Source organism: Canis lupus, chromosome 16 (assembly GCF_003254725.2).
Source record: "Canis lupus dingo isolate Sandy chromosome 16, ASM325472v2, whole genome shotgun sequence".
Taxonomy (NCBI): Eukaryota; Metazoa; Chordata; class Mammalia; order Carnivora; family Canidae; genus Canis; species Canis lupus.
Window position 1 is genome coordinate 260570 of NC_064258.1, and position 21979 is coordinate 282548.

General features: G+C 47.5%; 1 protein-coding gene across 1 annotated transcript in view; it reads left to right on the top strand.

The window, feature by feature from the left end:
* PKD1L1 (polycystin 1 like 1, transient receptor potential channel interacting) overlaps positions 1–3085 on the top strand; it is a 75595-nt gene extending 72510 nt beyond the window's left edge. The window contains 1 exon segment of the mRNA XM_049095261.1: positions 231–3085. The gene's annotated coding sequence lies outside the window, so the exon portion shown is untranslated.
* Positions 3086–21979: the final 18894 nt, after the last annotated feature.

Here is a 21979-nt window from a genome sequence, read left to right on the forward strand (position 1 = left end):
AGAACCAGGACGGTGGTCGGCATTGGAGCAGGCTGGGCCGGACCTCGCAGGACAGACCCCTTTTGTATGATGTGATCTCAGGAAACAACCCATTTGAATTTCCTAACTTCGGGGCAGCTGTTTTTCATCTTAGCCATTAATGATTAAGATTTGTATCATAAACTGGAAGAGTTGGATGCCTGGAGCTATCAGAACCACCTACAAATCACATTGTTCTTTGTCTTTTCCAGGTGAGTCAGTGCAGCGACATGCGGTGGGGCTGCCCCCCTCTGCACTCCTCTCGCCCCCCCTCCCCCCGCGTGGTGACCGCAGGGTGCCTCGGCTGCATTGATCCACCCACGGGGAGAGCCGCACCCCAGCGGTGCTTCTCGCTGAGCAGAAGGACTTTGCCCCCAAATTCTTAATTCTTAATTCTTCCTGATGTGCGAGCCCCGTTGCCACCCCACCCCACCCCACCCCGGGGACACGCTGCTTTGCAGGGATGGCCAGGCCACTGAAATTTCGATGCAAGTGAGAGATGCCAGAGCAGCTTTTCCTGCATATTTTCCTGTGGATTCACCTTTATGAATTTGGTTACGTAAGGCAGGAACATCCAGAAGGTCAGAAACACCCTGGCCTCAAGCTATAGTCTGCCCCAGCGGGTTTGGTCCTTTTTTACAAAGAAGTGTTAATTCCTTAGCACTCGCCTGCCAGGAGGGACACTGGGCGTTTGGTGTGACCGCGGAGGATCCACACTCACTTTCCACATCGAGGTCCTCGTGACTGTGGACGTGGGTCTGCCGAGGAGGCTGGCACGCCGGCGCCCAGTGGCCCCTGCTTTCAGGGAGGTTTGTGTGTGCGTCCTGCGAGTCAGTGACAGTTAGGACACAGGGAGCCATCAAAAGGGTGGATTTTCTTCCTACTTCTTCCCTTAACTTTGCCAGTTTGCGGGCGAGCTTAGGAGATACTTAGAAGACCTGATTTTCCTTAATACGGACCGCCTACAAATGTCACAGAAACCTGTCCGGGAAGTTTGCTCAGCTCCCTTCTCCCACCCAGGACTTTTTGTGGTCATAACTGGGTTCTGTAAACCCAGCTTTCTGGGCTCATGAACACTCAATACTTGAATCCTTGAGAAGAAAACGGGTTATGAAGGGTTTGGTTTGCTTAAGGAAATATCCACTCAGCCTGAGCACACGGAAAGTTTGGGCCCCCCAGAGAGGCAGACAGGACTGGTGGGGGAGCACCTGCTGAGTGAGGGTCAGAGGCCAGTGGCGGGGGGTGGGGGGCTTGGGTAGTGACTTCACTCCTGAGCCTCAGTGTCCTCCCCGGTAAAGGAGGCTCTCCCGGTGCCTAAATGTGTGGTGCTCCTCACGGGCTTCACATATAATCACTCAACCTGGGTTTTCATTTGTTCACCAAGAGATGCAGCGGGCACAGCTCCAGGGGCTGCGGGTGGGGGTCCACTGATGTCTGTGTCCACCAAGAAGACACAGTGTTCCTGAACTTGGAAAATGCACATCTCAGAACTGGGGGCAAAGTTCTGAGCAACGGATCTGCAGGACGAGGCTGTGAGGGGCCACTCAGGATGCAGATGCTGGATTACAGTGAGGTCTTGGGGTGCCCGGCTGGCGGGGTTGGTGGAGCACGTGACTTTGGATCTCACGGCTGTGAGTTCAAGCCCCACATTAGGTGTAGAGATCACTTAAGAATAAAATCTTTTTAAGGGAGAGTAAAGAATAAAATTAGGGGGCGCCTGGGAGGCCCAGTTGGTGAAGCATGTGCCTTCAGCTCAGGTCCTGATCTCGGGGTCCTGGGATTGAGCCCCATGTGGGCTCTGTGCTCAGCAGGGCGTCTGCTTCTCTCTCTGTCCCCACTCCCACCCTCTCTGTCCCAGATAAATAAATAAAATCTTTTTAAATAAATAAATGAATAAAATGAGGTGTCCTGGGAAGAACGTGCTCCCCTGTAACTCCCAAGATCCACTCGGTCTGGAAGCAGGAGATTTGTCCTGGATTTGACTGAAGTGACTCAGCATTCCTGCTGGGCAGCCCGTGAGCTGTGTCTCCCCCTCTTCTCACAGTGTTTTCTACAGAACCGACTGCCCAGTAAATATGTAGCCATCAATTACTGGCAAAAAAGAAGCTACCGGAATGTGGATACGGGTAGAAAGAGGCAAAATAACCAGGGCAGGATGTTAATACATGATTCCAAGTAGATGTACAGGAGCGCTCCAGTGAACTATTCTTGTAATTTTTTTTTTTTTTTGTAATTTTTCTTATACGTCTGAGATGATTTCCAAATGAAAAGCTTCGGGGGCACCGGCCTGGCTTGATTGACGGAGTGACTCTTGATCTCACGGTTGTGGGTTCGAGCCTCACACTGAGTGCAGAGCTGACTTAAAAAAATAAGAAAATAAACAAAAAGTCTCTGTTGACTCATTCAACGGCAAGATGACAACACTCTAGAGTCACAGCTACGGGTGTGATTAGTTGTGATGGTTCTTGTTTTTTTCCTAAACTTTTCTCCATGCCCAAGTATATTTTGGAATTTTTCCCTTCCATGGACACCACAAGAAAAGCTAATTAAATTCAAGAGAACTATTCAGATGTGATTTGCAAACACATACTACATTAGAGGTGGAAAGAACCAGACGGAAATGTTCAAGCAGACAGTCTTCAGAGATAAATGTCCTCTGCTCTCGGGATTATATTTAAGTCTGCCCGTGATAACTTCACAAGACGGAGCGTTGTTGTTGGGCTTGATTCATTCCTTCCGGGCAGACTGAGCTCCGGCAAGGTTGAAATATTATTGTTAATCCCTTTTTATTTAGATGTGCGCTAGAGTAGCATTTGAGACACGATGGATATAAACCAGGACTTCTGCGTTACTATGAAGACATAATTTATTTACTCGAACCAAATTATCTCGTAGGGGGAGCCAAGGAAGTTGAATTCCTCAAGACTGAACTACGCTGTCAGCTGGCTTCCTTCCGGAGAAGTTTCTGCTTTAGCTAAAGAGTCTTTCAAACCACAGTTATTTCCCAAAATAATAAGCAAAATGCTGCATTTGTCTGCTGGGGCGGCGGCAACAAAACCTCCGGAACATGAATGTACTGTGTCACGGTGGGGGGGGGGCCCGGATCCGAGACGCGGTGCCGCTTGGCCTCGTGGCCTCTGAGGGCGCAGGGGTGGGGGTAAGGGTGGGGGAGGCCGGGTCTGCTCCAGGCCGCCCCCCGCCCCCCCGCCCCAAGCGCCTCAACCAGGGACCCCGCAGCTCTGGTTTCCCTGGCGTGACCCCGAGCACATACCTCTATGTGTCTTAAAAGGACGCGGTTTCCCGGGGTTGGAGCCCACCCACGGGATCTCATCTTGATGTGATAATCTGCAGAGTGAGGTCCCATCCGTAGGCCCTGGGGTCAGGCATCTGGATGTCACCCCCAGGTATGGAACCCATCACACATACCTTTGAATAGCTGCAGCCATTTGCAGACAAGGGCCCTGTCGTTTTAATTAATTTCAGCTTTTTGAGGAATTGCACTTGGGTGACAAAAGTAACACAAAAACTTCACAGACTTTCTATTTTTTCACTCTGCACAGATCCTCCTGTAGAGAGGCTTTCATAGAACGAACGTTTGCATGTTAGGACCCGTTGATTATCACAAAAACTACAGAAGAAATGAATCATCTGAGTTCTTTCACTCTGAAAAAGATCAGGTAATAACCAAAAGTGAATTCTTTTTTGCCCCTTGAAATGGCAGTTTAAGGGGCACCTAGGTGGCTCAGGCGGTTAAGCACCTGACTCTTGGTCTCATCTCAGATCATAATCCCAGGGCTGTAGGATCCAGCCCCAAACAGTTGGGCTCTGAGCTCAGGGGGGAGCCTGCTTCTCCCTCCCCCTGCATCCCTTTCCCTGGCCCACGCACTCTCTCTCTCTCTAAAATAAATACATCTTAAAACAATACAGGAGCATGACTGGGCCTCCCCGTGAAACCACACGGGTGTCTGTGCGCCACACCTTTAGCAAAGGACTGGCCCCATCCCCCAGTGGCTGGGAAGTAAGTGTCTACCCTGGTAGATTCTAGTGAACTGGCTGCCCTCGGGGTGCCCTCGGGGTGCTGCCTCAGGGATGGGTGCTGAGGAGCTCATCTCACATCATGAAGTCAAGGGGTGAGGCAGGAACTTTGAAGGGGGAGCCAAGGGGAGAGGAAGAGCAGAGGCTAGAACTTCCCTGCCAGACCCCACTCTCCCCTCCTGGCATCTCCTACATCTTTCTTGAGTGGAACAGAAAGGGCCCTAATTACAGCAGGCGTGGTGGCTGTGCCAGGCCCAAGCCGTGTCACCACTCACCGCCCAGTGTGGGGATTTACTGGACCAGATTTGTAGACTGGGGACCCCTGTCCCCGGCTGACCACCTTCTCCCCGATGTCTCCCGCTGTTGTGGATCGTCTACGTGCCAAACTGGCTGAATGGCACTAAAATACTGGCCTTCGGCCTCAGAAAGGTAGAGGCCCTAGGGAGGCTTTCTGTGCAGCAAGCAGAGCTCGGCCATTTTCTGGACATCTGTGCTGACTCTGGCAGCTTCACCTTACTGCTTGTCGTTTGCACCATCTTCCTGGCCCCGAGGTCGGGCAAGGAGCAAGGAAACTTGGTTGTCGAATTTCAGGAATGTGGGCTGACCTTCGAATGACCTCAGCAGGCCCAGGTTTTGCTCCTAAGGCTGTGGGTGCCAAAGTGCATAATCCTCACGGGTTGCTGGTTTCTTGGATGCTGAGTCAGCGGAGAGGGATGGCTGTGCCAGGTAGCGGCAATGGTCAGGACGGTGCAGGTGGGCCAGAGCGACAGACACAGAGATCACAGGGACAGAACAGAGAATCCAGAAATAGAGCCACGCAAACAGGCCCAACCAGTTTTTGACGGGAGTGCAAGATAATTCAGCGGAGGAAGAACAGCTTTCTCAACAGCGGTGCTGGTGCAATTGGACAGTCAGAAGCAAGGAAAAAAAAGAGAAAAATAGTGCTTCAACCTGCAATTCACATCTTCTACAAAAATTAACTCAAAGTGGATCAGGGTCTTAAATGAAAAACATAAAGCCATAACAGTTCTTGAAAAAAGAGCCAAAGAAACACATCAGCACAATTCACAAGATCAAAACCAGAAGCTTTGCTTTCTACGCTACCCTGTTTAAAGGGCAAACGACCATAGATTGCAAACCGCAGTCAACAGAGGACTAGTATCTAGCATATATAAAGAACTCTCAGAACTCCATAATAAATTACAAGAAATCCAATTAGAAAACAGACCAAGGGACACCTGGGTGGCTCAGCAGTTGAGCACCTGCCCCTGGCTCAGGGTGTGATCCTTGGTCTCAGGATCGAGTCCCACATTGGGCTCCCTGCATGGAACCTGCTTCTCCCTCTGCCTAGGTCTCTGCCTCTCTCTCTGTGTCTTTCATGAACAAATAAAATCTTTAAAAAAAAAAAGAAGAAGAAGAAAGAAAGAAAGACCAAAACATGATTGGACAGTTCACTGAAGAGAACGCCCAGAAACTTGGGAGAAGCCTCAGCAGCCGCCAGGGAGATGCAGAGTGAGACCATGGTGAGGCATCACCCCACACCCATAACAGTGGCTCAGGGAAGAGCAGTGACTCTACACAGGGTGCGGATGCAGAGACCAGGTCTCTCATTCACTGCTGGTGGGAATGTAAAGTGGCACAGCCCCTCTGCAAAGTACTTAGGCAATTTCTTATAAAATGAAACATGAAAACTTAGGATCTGGGAATGGCACCAGAAACGATACATTTATCCCAGAGAAATGGAGACCAGTGTTCACACAAAGCCCTGTGCATGAATGCCCCTAGCTTTATTGTGATACCCCGAAGCAGGGAAACCTCCCCATAGCCGTCACCGATGGAACAGCTAAACCGTAGGGCCTTTGTCTGTGGAATACTACGCAGCACTGAGGAGGAACAGGCTCTCTGTGTGTGCAGCACCAGGGTGGGTCTCAGGAATTCTGCTGCCTGCAAGGGCCAAGCTCAGGGTACGTCCTGTAGGATCACTCTTGAAGTGGCAACGTTATAGGGCTGGACAGCTGAGTCTGGAGGAGGAGGGAGAAGACTGTGCTAGAATAAGGCAGCAGGAGGGACCCTGGCGATGGAATGTTCTGTATCTTTATCAGATGTGACATCCAAGTTGGGATTGTCCTCTGGTTGTGCAAGATGTTACCATTGAGGAAAGCCAGATAAAGGGCTCGTGGGATCTCTGTACAGGTTTTTACAACTGCATCTAACCCTACAATTCTCTTAAAGTAAAAAAAAAAAAATTAATAATCTTATTATAACATTCAAGGCCAACATGATGGAAATGACACTTTAATAAGAAATGCAGTGTCTTTTTCTAGCAGGACAGGAGAGTGGCTCGGCTCAGAAATGTGTATCACAACCTGAGCTGCTTCCCAGACCAACTTCCTCCAGCCCAGCCTGTGGTTTATCTTTTCCCTCAATTATCTTTCCAGGGTGAAAGTTCCAGAGCACGGAGGCATCTGAGATCCTCCAGGGGGTGGCCGTCCTGAGTGCTCTGATTTCTGCCTAATGAGGTCCAGCCCCGCCTTGGGCCCCACTGCCATGTGTTTCCACTTCCTGACCTACTGAGACTCAGATGGGGGAGATCCTGTGCCCTGGTGGATCCTATAGAGTCATTCCTGGAAGCTCAAAAGGTTGGGATTATTTGGGATCAGAGTAATATGTTTGTGTCAGTGACCAGGCCCCTCCAGAGAGAACACTGGCAGGAAATGTGGGTGGAAGAAAGATCAGAAAATCGGCCAAGCCTGAGAGATACAGAAGCTCTGCCCACAACAGCAACCACCCTGCCTGACATTACAGCTCAGCGAGCTGACAGCTTGCTCCGGAAGAAGCAGTACATTTCAGCATGTTTCAGCCACAAAAGGCTCACCAGCATCTGAACAGCATCACAGCCCAGACCCAAATGGACCAAGGAAAGTGAGCCAGCCCAGGACCATGAGGGTTCGTAGTCAATACAGTCCTGCTCAAGAGCTTGGCCTCTGCCCTAGGGTGGGGGGCCCACCTCCCTGGCCATGCGGTCGCTGACCGGCTGGTGGGACACCTTTCAGCAGGGTCCAATTTCTTCTACTTCTGGGCCCATGTTTGCTGCCCTCGCCTAAGAAATAAATGGAAATCTTTGTGGTGCTGGGCAGGGCCGATGGTGTGCTTCAGGCGGGCCTCAGACTAGATCCGTTGTTCCACTGAGTTAAGGGTATGAGGGTATATTTTCAAAGACTGTTGAGATTCTCTACTGGACAAATGTCCTGATTGAATCACTAATACAACAGCTTGTTAGCTCAGCTCATGTCTAAAAAGATATGGTCACCCGTTTGTTCTATGGGCAAAACTCCTTCAGAGATAAATGGTCTTGCCTTGCATTCCGCATAGGTCTGGTTCAGGATCCCAGGTGCCTCTGAGGTAGCAGGAGGTCTGGGTCGCAGCCCCCACAGCCCCTGTGTGGGGGACGGCAGTCATGGGACAGAGGCCAGTACACATGGGCTTGAGACGTCAGTCGCCTCGAGGCCATGAAAGAGGAACTTTCAGGTCACTGATCTGGGTACAAGTGATACAGTTGCATTTCCAGCGCCGTTGTTGCTACTCAGGATTTAAATACCCTGGAAACTGGGGGGGAGGGGCAAGATGGCGGAAGAGTAGGGTCTCCAAATCACCTGTCTCCACCAAATTACCTAGAAAACCTTCAAATTATCCTGAAAATCTATGAATTCGGCCTGAGAATTAAAGAGAGAACACCTGGAATGCTACAGTGAGAAGAGTTCGCGCTTCTATCAAGTACAACTTGCTTTTGGCCACTCTGCACTGAGCAAAATGACTAGAAGGAAAACCTCACCTCAAAAGAAAGAATCAGAAACAGTCCTCTCTCCCACAGAGTTACAAAATCTGGATTACAATTCAATGTCAGAAAGCCAATTCAGAAGCACTATTATACAGCTACTAGTGGCTCTAGAGAAAAGCATAAAGGACTCAAGAGACTTCATGACTGCAGAATTTAGAGCTAATCAGGCAGAAATTAAAAATCAATTGAATGAGATGCAATCCAAACTAGAAGTCCTAACGACGAGGGTTAACGAGGTGGAAGAACGAGTGAGTGACATAGAAGACAAGTTGATAGCAAAGAGGGAAACTGAGGAAAAAAGAGACAAACAATTAAAAGACCATGAGGATAGATAAGGGAAATAAACAACAGCCTGAGAAGAAAAACCTACAGTTTAATTGGTGTTCCCGAGGGCGCCAAAAGGGACAGAGGGCCAGAATATGTATTTGAACAAATTCTAGCTGAAAACATTCCTAATCTGGGAAGGGAAACAGGCATTCAGATCCAGGAAATAGAGAGATCCCCCCCTAAAATCAATAAAAACCGTTCAACACCTCAACATTTAATAGTGAAGCTTGCAAATTCCAAAGATAAAGAGAAGATCCTTAAAGCAGCAAGAGACAAGAAATCCCTGACTTTTATGGGGAGGAGTATTAGGGTAACAGCAGACCTCTCCACAGAGACCTGGCAGGCCAGAAAGGGCTGGCAGGATATATTCAGGGTCCTAAATGAGAAGAACATGCAACCAAGAATACTTTATCCAGCAAGGCTCTCATTCAAAATGGAAGAAGAGATAAAGAGCTTCCAAGACAGGCAGCAACTAAAAGAATATGTGACCTCCAAACCAGCTCTGCAAGAAATTTTAAGGGGGACTCTTAAAATTCCCCTTTAAGAAGAAGTTCAGTGGAACAATCGACAAAAACAAGGACTGAATAGTTATCATGATGACACTAAACTCATATCTCTCAATAGTAACTCTGAACGTGAACGGGCTTAATGACCCCATCAAAAGGCGCAGGGGTTCAGACTGTATAAAAAAGCAGGACCCATCTATTTGCTGTCTACAAGAGACTCATTTTAGACAGAAGGACACCTACAGCCTGAAAATAAAAGGTTGGAGAACCATTTATCATTCGAGTGGTCCTCAAAAGAAAGCAGGGGTAGCCATCCTTATATCAGATAAACTAAAATTTACCCCGAAGACTGTAGTGAGAGATGAAGAGGGACACTATATCATACTTAAAGGATCTATTCAACAAGAGGACTTAACAATCCTCAATATATATGCCCCGAATGTGGGAGCTGCCAAATATATAAATCAATTGTTAACCAAAGTGAAGAAATACTTAGATAATAATACACTTATACTTGGTGACTTCAATCTAGCTCTTTCTATACTCGATAGGTCTTCTAAGCACAACATCTCCAAAGAAACGAGAGCTTTAAATGATACACTGGACCAGATGGATTTCACAGATATCTACAGAACTTTACATCCAAACTCAACTGAATACACATTCTTCTCAAGTGCACATGGAACTTTCTCCAGAATAGACCACATACTGGGTCAAAAATCAGGTCTGAACCGATACCAAAAGATTGGGATCGTCCCCTGCATATTCTCAGACCATAATGCCTTGAAATTAGAACTAAATCACAACAAGAAGTTTGGAAGGACCTCAAACACGTGGAGGTTAAGGACCATCCTGCTAAAAGATGAAAGGGTCAACCAGGAAATTAAGGAAGAATAAAAACATTCATGGAAACTAATGAGAATGAAGATACAACCATCCAAAATCTTTGGGATGCAGCAAAAGCAGTCCTAAGGGGGAAATACATCTCAATACAAGCGTCCATTCAAAAACTGGAAAGAACTCAAATACAAAAGCTAACCTTACACATAAAGGAGCTAGAGAAAAAACAGCAAATAGATCCTACACCCAAGAGAAGAAGGGAGTTAATAAAGATTCAAGCAGAACTCAACGAAATTGAGACCAGAAGAACTGTGGAACAGATCAACAGAACCAGGAGTTAGTTCTTTGAAAGAATTAATAAGATAGATAAACCATTATCCAGCCTTATTAAAAAGAAGACAGAGGAGACTCAAATTAATAAAATCATGAATGAGAAAGGAGAGATCACTACCAACACCAAGGAAATACAAACGATTTTAAAAACATATTATGAACAGCTATATGCCAATAAATTAGTCAATCTAGGAGAAATGGACGCATTCCTGGAAAGCCACAAACTACCAAAACTGGAACAGGAAGAAATAGAAAACCTGAACAGGCCAATAACCAGGGAGGAAATTGAAGCAGTCATCAAAAACCTCCCAAGACACAAGAGTCCAGGGCCAGATGGCTTCCCTGGGGAATTTTGTCAAACATTTAAAGAAGAAACCATACCTATTCTCCTAAAGCTGTTTGGAAAGATAGAAAGAGATGGAGTACTTCCAAATTCGTTCTATGAGGCCAGCATCACCTTAATTCCAAAACCAGACAAAGACCCCACCAAAAAGGAGAATTACAGACCAATATCCCTGATGAACATGGATGCAAAAATTCTCAACAAGATACTGGCCAATAGGATCCAACAGTACATTAAGAAAATTATTCACCATGACCAAGTAGGATTTATCCCTGGGACACAAGGCTGGTTCAACACCCGTAAAGCAATCAATGTGATTCATCATATCAGCAAGAGAAAAACCAAGAACCATATGATCCTCTCATTGGATGCAGAGAAAGCATTTGACAAAATACAGCATCCATTCCTGATCAAAACTCTTCAGAGTGTAGGGATAGAGGGAACATTCCTTGACATCTTAAAAGCCATCTATGAAAAGCCCACAGCAAATATCATTCTCAATGGGGAAGCACTGGGAGCCTTTCCCCTAAGATCAGGAACAAGACAGGGATGTCCACTCTCACCACTGCTGTTCAACATAGTACTGGAAGTCCTAGCCTCAGCAATCAGACAACGAATATACATTAAAGGCATTCAAATTGGCAAAGAAGAAGTCAAACTCTCCCTCTTCGCCGATGACATGATACTCTACATAGAAAACCCAAAAGTCTCCACCCCAAGATTGCTAGAACTCATACAGCAATTCGGTAGCGTGGCAGGATACAAAATCAATGCCCAGAAATCAATGGCATTTCTATACACTAACAATGAGACTGAAGAAAGAGAAATTAAGGAGTCAATCCCATTTACAATTGCACCCAAAAGCATAAGATACCTAGGAATAAACCTAACCAAAGAGGTAAAGGATCTATACCCTCAAAACTATAGAACACTTCTGAAAGAAATTGAGGAAGACACAAAGAGATGGAAAAATATTCCATGCTCATGGATTGGCAGAATTAATATTGTGAAAATGTCAATGTTACCCAGGGCAATATACACGTTTAACACAATCCGCATCAAAATACCATGGACTTTCTTCAGAGAGTTGGAACAAATCATCTTAAGATTTGTGTGGAATCAGAAAAGACCCCGAATAGCCAGGGGAATTTTAAAAAAGAAAACCATATCTGGGGGCATCACAATGCCAGATTTCAGGTTGTACTACAAAGCTGTGGTCATCAAGACAGTGTGGTACTGGCACAAAAACAGACACATAGATCAGTGGAACAGAATAGAGAACCCAGAAGTGGACCCTGAACTTTATGGTCAACTAATATTCGATAAAGGAGGAAAGACTATCCAGTGGAAGAAAGTCTCTTCAATAAATGGTGCTGGGAAAATTGGACATCCACATGCAGAAGAATGAAACTAGACCACTCTCTTTCACCATACACAGAGATAAACTCAAAATGGATGAAAGATCTAAATGTGAGACAAGATTCCATCAAAATCCTAGAGGAGGACACAGGCAACACCCTTTTTGAACTCGGCCACAGTAACTTCTTGCAAGATACATCCACGAAGGCAAAAGAAACAAAAGCAAAAATGAACTATTGGGACTTCATCAAGATAAGAAGCTTTTGCACAGCAAAGGATACAGTCAACAAAACTAAAAGACAACCTACAGAATGGGGGAAGATATTTGCAAATGACCTATCAGATAAAGGGCTAGTTTCCAAGATCTATAAAGAACTTCTTAAACTCAACACCAAAGAAACAAACAATCCAATCATGAAATGGGCAAAAGACATGAAGAGAAATCTCACAGAGGAAGACATAGACATGGCCAACATGCATATGAGAAAATGCTCTGCATCACTTGCTATCAGGGAAATACAAATGAAAACCACAATGAGATCCCACCTCACACCAGTGAGAATGGGGAAAATTAACAAGGCAGGAAACAACAAATGTTGGAGAGGATGCGGAGAAAAGGGAACCCTCTTACACTGTTGGTGGGAATGTGAACTGGTGCAGCCGCTCTGGAAAACTGTGTGGAGGTTCCTCAAAGAGTTAAAAATATACCTGCCCTACGACCCAGCAATTGCACTGTTGGGGATTTACCCCAAAGATACAAATGCAATGCAACGCCGGGACACCTGCACCCCGATGTTTATAGCAGCAATGGCCACGATAGCCAAACTGTGGAAGGAGCCTCGGTGTCCGACGAAAGATGAATGGATAAAGAAGATGTGGTTTATGTATACAATGGAATATTCCTCAGCTATTAGAAATGACAAATACCCACCATTTGCTTCAACGTGGATGGAACTGGAGGGTATTATGCTGAGTGAAGTAAGTCAGTCGGAGAAGGACAAACATTATATGTTCTCATTCATTTGGGGAATATAAATAATAGTGAAAGGGAATATAAGGGAAGGGAGAAGAAATGTGTGGGAAATATCAGAAAGGGAGACAGAACGTAAAGACTGCTAACTCTGGGAATCGAACTAGGGGTGGTGGAAGGGGAGAAGGGCGGGGTGTGGGAGTGAATGGGTGACGGGCACTGGGGGTTATTCTGTATGTTAGTAAATTGAACACCAATAAAAAATAAATTAAAAAAAATGAAAAACTTCAAATAAATTAAAATAAAATAAAATATAAATACCCTGGAAACTGGTGAGTCTTAGGTCAAAGGCTGCGACACGTCAAAGAGCAGAAGTGGCTTCATTATTTGTACGAGGAATACTTTGTTCATTTTGCCCAACTGAAAACAGTACTTCTTTGATGATGCCCCCATGTCCATAGGATATTGCCCCTCCCCTTAATCCCACATACAATTGCACCCAAAAGCATGCGCTACCTAGGAATAAACCTAACCAAAGAGGTAAAGGATCTCTGCCCTAAAGATGACAGAACATGTCTGAAAGAGACTGAGGAAGACATAAAGAGATGAAAAAGTATTCCATGCTCATGGGTTGGAAGAATTAATATTGGGAAAATGTCAACGTGACCCAGGGCAATTGACACGTTTAATGCAATCATTCTCAAAATACCATGGACTTTCTTCATGGAGTTGGAACAAATCATCTTATAATTTGGGTGGAATCAGAAAGGACCCCAAATGGCCACGGGAATAGTAGCCAAGAAGACCACAGCGGGGGGCAGCACAATGCCAGATTTCAGGTTGCGCTGCAAAGCTGTGCTCAGCAAGACAGTGTGGTACAGGCACAAAAACAGACACATCCATCAATGGAACAGAAGAGGAATCCAGAAGTAGACCCTCAACTCGACGGTCAAGACCATATATTCGATCAAGCAGGAGAGACCATCCACTGGAACAAAGACAAGTCTCTTCCATAAATGCCTCAGGGAACTCCAGACAGCCACATGCAGAGGAGTGAACCTGGACTACTGTCTCACACCAGACACAAAGATAAACTCAAAATGGATGAAAGATGTAAATGTGAGACGAGATTCCGTCAAAACCCTGGGGGAGAACACAGGCAACACCCTTCCCGAACTTGGCCACAGCAACTTCTTGCAAGATACACCCATGAAGGCCAGAGAAACAAAAGCAGAGATGAACTATTGGGACTTCACCAGGATGAGAAGCTTCCGCACAGCCAAAGAGACACTCAACAAAACTGACGGACAATCTCCAGAATGGGAGCAGCTACGTGCAAATGACCCTGTCGGATAAAGGGTCAGCATCCAAGATCTCTAAAGAACCTATTCAACTCCACAGCAGAGAAACCAACCATCCAATCCAGAAATGGGCAAAAGACATGAAGAGAAATCTCACAGAGGAAGACATAGACATGGCCAACATGCACATGAGAAAATGCTCTGCATCACTTGCCGTCAGGGAAATACAAATGAAAACCACAATGAGATCCCACCTCACACCAGTGAGAATGGGGAAAATTAACAAGGCAGGAAACCACAAATGTTGGAGAGGATGTGGAGAAAGGGGAACCCTCTTACACTGTTGGTGGGAATGTGACCTGGTGCAGCCACTCTGGAAAACTGTGTGGAGGTTCCTCAAAGAGTTAAAAATAGATCTGCCCTACGACCCAGCAATTCCACTGCTGGGGATTTACCCCAAAGATTCAGATGCAGGGAAACGCCGGGACACCTGCACCCCGATGTTTCTAGCAGCAATGTCCACAATAGCCACACTGTGGAAGGGGCCTCGGTGTCCATCGACAGGTGATGGATAAAGATGTGGTCTATGTGTACAATGGGATATTCCTCAGCCAATAGAAATGACAAATACCCACCATTTGCTTCGCCGTGGAGGGACCTGGAGGGTATGATGCTGAGGGAAGTAAGCTGGTTGGAGAAGGACAAACATTATATGGTCTCACTCAAACGGGGAATAGAAGAAATAGTGAAAGGGATTATAGGGGAGAGGAGGAGAACTGAGTGGGAAATATCAGAAAGGGAGACAGAACATGAGAGACTCCTAACTCTAGGAAACAAACAAGGGGTAGTGGAAGGGGAGGGGGGGTGGGGGTGGGGGTGACTGGGTGACGGGCACTGAGGGGGGCACTTGACGGGATGAACACTGGGTGTTATACTATGTGTGGGCAAAACGAACTTCAATAAAAAATATATGTATATTTTTAAAAAAAGATATTGCCCCTCTTCCACCACCCCATCTTCCATGCCCCGCTCCCGCCATCCCGTCTGACATGGCCCTGCTCACCCCCCCCAAAGGACATGGCCCTGCACCCACCATCCCATCTGACATTTCTGCGTCCCTCACTTGCCTAGTGACTCCTGGCGAGTCTCCTGCATGAACTTTCTTTGTGTCCAGAATGACTAACAAGAGTCTAGGAACAGGACTGCGAATTGTATTGTATTTGTTTATTTGTTTTACCGAATCTGTCCTAGCAACAAGAGTATAATCTTATGTTGTGAAATTTCTAGTTTAGCTGCTGAGTCTCTGTTCCTATAAGTTAGCACATAAATCTAATAAATGCAGTGAACTGTCCCAGGACAGGGCTGCTTGGTGGCTCAGTCGTTGAGCATCTGACTCTTGATTTCAGCTCAGGTCATGACCTCAGGGTCATGAGATTGAGCCCAGCATCGAGCCCCCTGCTCAGTGGGGCTTTGCTTGGGATTCTGTCTCTCCATCTCCCGCTACCCCTCCCCGCCTGCTCCTTCTCAAAAGAAAAGAAATGGACCAAGATGGGGTTTTGATTTTTTTTTAAAGATTTAATTTATTTATTCATGAGACAGAGAGAGAGAGAGAGAGAGAGAGAGGCAGAGACACAGGCAGAGGGAGAAGCAGGCTCCGTGCAGTGAGCCAATGTGGGACTCAATCCCGGGACTCCAGGATCAAGCTCTGGGCTGCAGGTGGCGCTAAACCACTGAGCCACCTGGGCTGCCCGGGGTTTTGATTTTTAAATAGAGTTTTTGAAATAAAGTCCTCATTCTATAAAGTTAGCAATTGATTGTAAAGTTGGCTTTCATTTTTTTCCCTTACTAATTCAGTACTAAATGGTCAAACTGAAGCCTTGCGGTTGACTGGGCTGCTATTTTTGATCCATTTAAAAACCTACGTGCAAAAAAAAATAAAAAATAAAAAAAATAAAAATAAAAACCTACGTGCTCTTTTGCCGCTTCTTGGAGTACCAAAAAACAAAAAAACCTTACCTGCTCAGATCAGATTTAAGGAGATTATTGAATTTGGAGGGCATGCTCATATTTTTGGATTCTAATAGTTTCCAAGTACCTAGTTTAGAGTGCATTAAAAAAGAGAAGATGGGGCAGGTGGGTGGCACGGATGTGCGCCGCGGCCTCCCAGCAGCGGGCTGGCGCCCGGCGGACAGGGGAGGTTTTCAGCGCTGCCTCGTGGTGTGGAGAACCCCGGGCAAGGCTCATCTCGAAGCGTCGTCACCTTGTGGGCAAAATGGGAGTAAACTGGAACCTGCCTCGAAGAGTGTTAAGAGAATTGGTGGTAATTTCTGTGCGTTTATATATTTGGGGACAGGGAGGGCTCCTCCGAGAGGACAGTGTGTCTCTGGACTCTGCAGGGGCGCCGGTGCGGGGAGACCCGTGTGGCCCCGTGCTGCTGGCGTGGCGGGCGCAATGTCTGCTTCAGGACGTGGCAGGGCCAGCCGCCACCTGGGCCGTGGTGTGCGTGATGCAGGTGAGCACAGGTAGGCACGGGAGTGGGCTGCTGGCTCGTCTCTGTTGCTCTGCAGCTTGCAAGAGTGACACTTCCGTGGGGACCCGGTGGTCTTACGTGAGGGTGGGTTAGAGGATGAGCCGCTTTAGCTTCTGGGGGCCCGAGGCCACGTGACGAGGACGCAGGTGATGGCACCAAGCAAGGCAGTGTCTCTGGGCGCAGCCCCTGCCAGACACCTGCCAGGAGTACCTTGGTCCGCAAGCTAGGTGGCTTACAACCACAAAATTCATTATCTCACAGTTCTGGAGGCCAGAACACTGACATGGGTCTCACTGGGCAAAAGTCTTAGAGTTGGCCTGAGGCCTGGCCTGGGACCAAATCTACGTCTCTGGCCCTTCCGGCTTCCAGGGGCCCTGATGGGTGGCTGCTGCTCCTTCCTCCATCTTCACAGCAGGCAGCCCGGGGCGTCTTTCTTGGGGCCACGGCTCTGACTCCCCCACTGCCTCTGCCGCTAAGGAGCCTGAGATTCCACTGGGCCACCAGCCAATCCTGAATTATCTCCCCATTTTAGGGTACAGTGACTGGCAACCATAATTCGATCCACAGCCAGAAGCCCCTTACCATGCACAGGCTCCAGGTTTGGCCTGGGGACGCCTCCGGGAGGGCCATTCTGTACCCACCGTGGTGTCTCCATCCACCTGCACACACACCTGACCAGGCCCTGCAGGAAACAGGGGTGGAGAGGGTGCGGGGTTCCCGCAGGGAGGGGAGTCACACATCGTCCAGGGGCTACAGCTTGACTTCCTGGGGTCTCACGACTCCGCAGCAGACGCTATCACCATCGCCCACTGTACAGCTGAGTAAACGAGGGCCCTCGGGTGGTCAAGTACCTGGGCTAGTGAGTGGCAGGGCCAGCTCTCCAAACCACAGTCCCCATCACTCCTCTGTGGGCTCTGACAGCCACTGGGCAAATGGACTCGGGAGAAGGTTCTGTTTGGGAAAACCAATGGGGAAATAACCACTAGGGAAGGTGCTAAGGGACCTTCACCCCCAACCTTGAGCACGGACGGTGGTGCAGCGCCGAGGCGCCGTGTGGGCCCCACAGCCGGCGGCTGGGACTCCCCAGTCAGGCAGCAGCCCCGGAACCCCAGGAACGCTGCACAGTCGGCAGGTAGCGTTGCTCCAGTCGGGCTGGAGCGTGCAGAGGCTATGGGGTCACTGGCCAAGGCCACAGCCCTCCTCCTCCTTTATCCGCTTTGAGCATTTCCCGGTTTCCGAGAGACACGGCTTCTTCATTTGCAAAATGTGGCTGCGTCTCCTGCCTCCCATGGTAGCAGAGGGAGCTGGCTTATGATTTTTATTGAGCTTCAGGCTCATACTTGGCCCCAGAAAGCTATGGGGTCATGCACAGCTCCATCAAATACGACTGGAAACGCTCTCCCAGGCTGTCGGGGGAGGACGTGATGCTGTCGTGTGCACAGAGCCGATTCGCTACCCGAAAGCTGCACACACAGGACCATTTCGTTTTCCCCAGAGCCACGGAGGTCCCGACTGTCCTTGCTGTCGGACAGAGCGGCTCGGAGGCGAGTGGCCCGGCCCCGTGGCCAGATGCCAGGGACCCTCTGGAGGTGGCTCTGAGGGGGCATCTCCTCACTTCCATGGAGAACAGAGCTGCTTCAAGGGGCCCGTGCATCCCACTATGGGGGGGCAGCCCATCGCGTTGGCCTCCTGCTGCACTCCGGGTGCTGGGGCCCCTCCCGGTGCAGCCTGCCCAGGCCGGGTTCCCGCCCCCGTGGTTCTCGCCCTCGCCCTGAGAGCCCCCGTCACACACAGGGTGGGGACCTCACAGCGGGGCAGGCAGCTGGCTGGAAGGGAGGGAAGAACACAGGGCATTTTCTATGAATCTGTGTGCAGGTGAGAAAGCCAGAAACACGCATGCAGGGCTAATTTCTGTTTTTATAAAATTGCTTTCCTAAGTGAAATAGAGAAAGACAAATACCGTATGTCTTCCTTAGGTGTGGAATCTAAAGCCACAAACTCTTAGATGCACAGAGTAGTTTGGTGGATGCCAGAGGCAGCAGGTAAGAAAGGGGCCAGTGAGTGACAGGCTCAAAGGTACAAACTTGCAGGTGCAAAGTGAATGAGCAAGTCCTGGCATCTAACGGGGGGCACGGCGACAGCAGTGCACAAAACAGTGCTGTGTGTTCGAAGTCTGCCAAGAGTGTAGACCTTAAAAGCCCTTTCCATAAAGATGTCATGGTGACCATTTGCAACGCACACAGGTATCAACTCATCACACTGTCCACCTGCCACGAACAAAATGTTACACGGAGATTATGTCAATAAAAACATTAAAGCGTATTTTACGAAAAAATTCTTTTTAGTAAGTATTTTTATTGCAAACAATGAATTGTACATATTTCTGTTTTTCACACCTGCCTCTTTCTAAATAAATAAATGCATAAATAAAATCTTGAGACAAGGTATAAACAAGGATGTCAATCCTGCAAGGTAGTCAATAAACTAGATGGGGAATAAAAACCATGAAGAAGAAAGCAAATGACAGCAAGGATGAAAATTTGGGCCCGAAACCAGCCACAGGCGACCAGGATAAAGAGGAAACTCGGCCGGTCCACAGCCTTGAAAGGCAAGGCATTGTTGAAAGGCATTGAGCGATGCTCCTCCAGCCCTGGTTTTGAGCAGTTCCTCGTGAAGGACGCGGAGGCACTTTTCAGGAATTGTCCCGTCAGTTCACTTCAAGGCTTGTCCCGAAACACTCAGGAAGCCTTCTTGCTCTTCTACTCAATGTGCCATTAGGCATGGGCTCCCGGATGCACCCACCTGCTCCGACACAAAGCACTGACGAGTGGAAGGCCAGATGCACCACCCCCATGGGCCAGGAGCAGCCAGGCTCCAGGGAGCAGAGGAGGAATGAGAGCCCCCAGGCTCTGCGTCCCGCAGTGACTCCCAGGAGATACTCGGACAAAGTGCAACCTGCCCTGGGGCTGGACGCTGGCCTGGGGACACCACATCTGCCCAGTAGCCCGGCTCCTCAAAGCTCCGGCGCCTCCGTGCACGGAGACAGAAAGTGGGCTTGGACAGCACCACCAGGATCCGTGGCCGTGAGGCTGGGTCTGAGTTCCCTACACTGACTCCATGGTCAGCACCTCAAAACAGCACCAGAGGAACTGGTGGTTTTGCCCTGGTCTGGGTGGGGCACCCACAGAGTCAGCAGCAAGAGAGCTGTAGGTGAGACGAAGAATAAGATGAAACAATATCCAAGCAAAATGAGATGATTTCCACTCAAAATGAGATGATACTAAAAATTCAAAACCCCTGAAGTTTTTCGAAACTCAGGAGGAAAGTCAATAAAAGCAGTGATCAATACAAGAACTTAAAAGCAGATAGAACATGTTTTTAAAGATTTTATTCATTTATTCATTTTAGAGAGAGAAAGTGCACACGTGCACACAAGCGTGGAGGGGCAGAGGCAGAGGGAGAGGGACAAGCAGACTCTGTGCTGAGCACAAAGCCCAACGCAGGGCTTGATCTAGGACCCCAAGATCACGACCCCAGCCAAAACCAAGAGTTGGATGCCCCACTGACTGAACCATCCAAGGGCCCCCAGATGAAGTTAAAAAAAAAAAAAAAAAAAACAAAGAGTGTGAAATAGAACTGTCGTAAGGTAAAACAGAGAGAATGATGAAAAGTTTTAATCTAAGAAATTGAACTGTAGTGCTGACATTACAATCAGAAAAGCAGTAGAAAAAAAAAAAAGAAAAGCAGTAGGAAAGATGGACTTTAGAGACAGTTGAAGGTAAAGGTGGATCAAGGGCCCCGTTCCCCGGGATCCACAGAGAGCAGAGGAGACCACACCTCAATGAGGGGCCCCACAGCAGACAACGGACTTCCAGAAAAAAAGGAATGCAGAGAATGGAAGAAAACCCATTTTGAAGATAAAGTACCTAAGACATTTTAGGCTCTGAAGAAATGCAGAAGTCCTCAAACCAGAAGTGCCCCCTGCAAAAGGCGTCCTGCTCAACGGCCAGTCCACAGCGAGACACCTGTACAGGGACTCTGGGCGTCACAACGCTGACGCTACCAGGGAAGATGGTGCAAAACAGGGGTCAGCTAGACCACAGAAGAGTCCTCTGCAGGGAAAGCAGAGGCAAGAGGCACCAGAATGGTGTTTTCAGAGCACGGAGGGTGAGCGTTCATCACGTGGAATCCTATGCCTTGTAAACTCGCCTTCCAGCATGAGGTCGAGAGGCTTGAGAGCTATGTCCTGCCTGCAGACAGTTGCACACGAGGAGAGAAGACAAGCACACCCAGAGTGAAGTCGTGTGTACAAGGTCAAGGGCCAGGACAGGACTTGATACGTTATAATAAAATAAAAAAATGATTATTAATTCTTTCGTTAAGATGATAAATTACAAATCTGAACGACAGAAACTGTATGGGGTGAATGATGTTCAGCAGGTAGTTAGAAGATGTGCTGCTCTCTTAGGCGAAGAGGCGGGAATGCAATGTTGTGATATAACACTGAGGGTAATGAACGACAGTTCAGCTCCGTGTGCGTGTGAATCTGTGTATTAACGTAACGTACTGGCTATATAATACGTTAATACATACATGCGTGTTGATCTACATGCCACATATATACCATGTTGCATCCGAGGTGAGGATAACCCCCAGCAGACCCTGTGTGTTCTTCAGAACCAGGAAAATGAGGCACCGAATATAAACAGTATACAAAACATTTACAATAGAACGGAGGCACAAAGGAAGTTTTATTTTATTTCATTATTTTATTTTATTTTATTTTATTTAATTTTTTTATTTATTTTTACAAAGGAAGTTTTAAAAGGAAAAGCGGAGAAAAAAATGATAAAAACAAAAGAGAAGAAAGGTAGATACGCCCAAACATGGTCACCTATAACAAGAAATACGATGAGTTAAACTTGTTATTAACAAAAATGATGAGGCTGGGTTTTAAAATAAAATTCAGCTATGTGTTGTATAAAGCATATCTTGGGGTGCCTGGGTGGCATTGTCAGTTGAGCGTCTAAATTGTGATTTCGGCTCAGGTCATGATTTCAGGGCCATGAGGACGAGTCGCGTGACAAGCTCCGTGCTCAGTGGGGAGTCTGCTTGAGATTATCTCTCCCCTGTGCCCCTTCCCCCATGTACACACACTCTGTCTCTAAAATAAATAAATAAGTCTCTTTTTTAAAAAAAGGCATTATCTTTTTTATTTTTATTTATTTATTTAATAATAAATTTATTTTTATTGGTGTTCAATTTGCCAACATACAGAATAACACCCAGTGCTCATCCCGTCAAGTGCCCCCCTCAGTGCCCGTCACCCAGTCACCCCCCCCCCCGCCCTCCTCCCCTTCCACCACCCCTAGTTCGTTTCCCAGAGTTAGGAGTCTTCATGTTCTGTCTCCCTTTCTGATATTTCCTACCCATTTCTTCTCCCTTCCCTTCTACTCCCTTTCACTATTATTTATATTCCCCAAATGAATGAGACCATATAATGTTTGTCCTTCTCCAATTGACTTCCTTCACTCAGCATCATACCCTCCAGTTCCATCCACGTTGAAGCAAATGGTGGG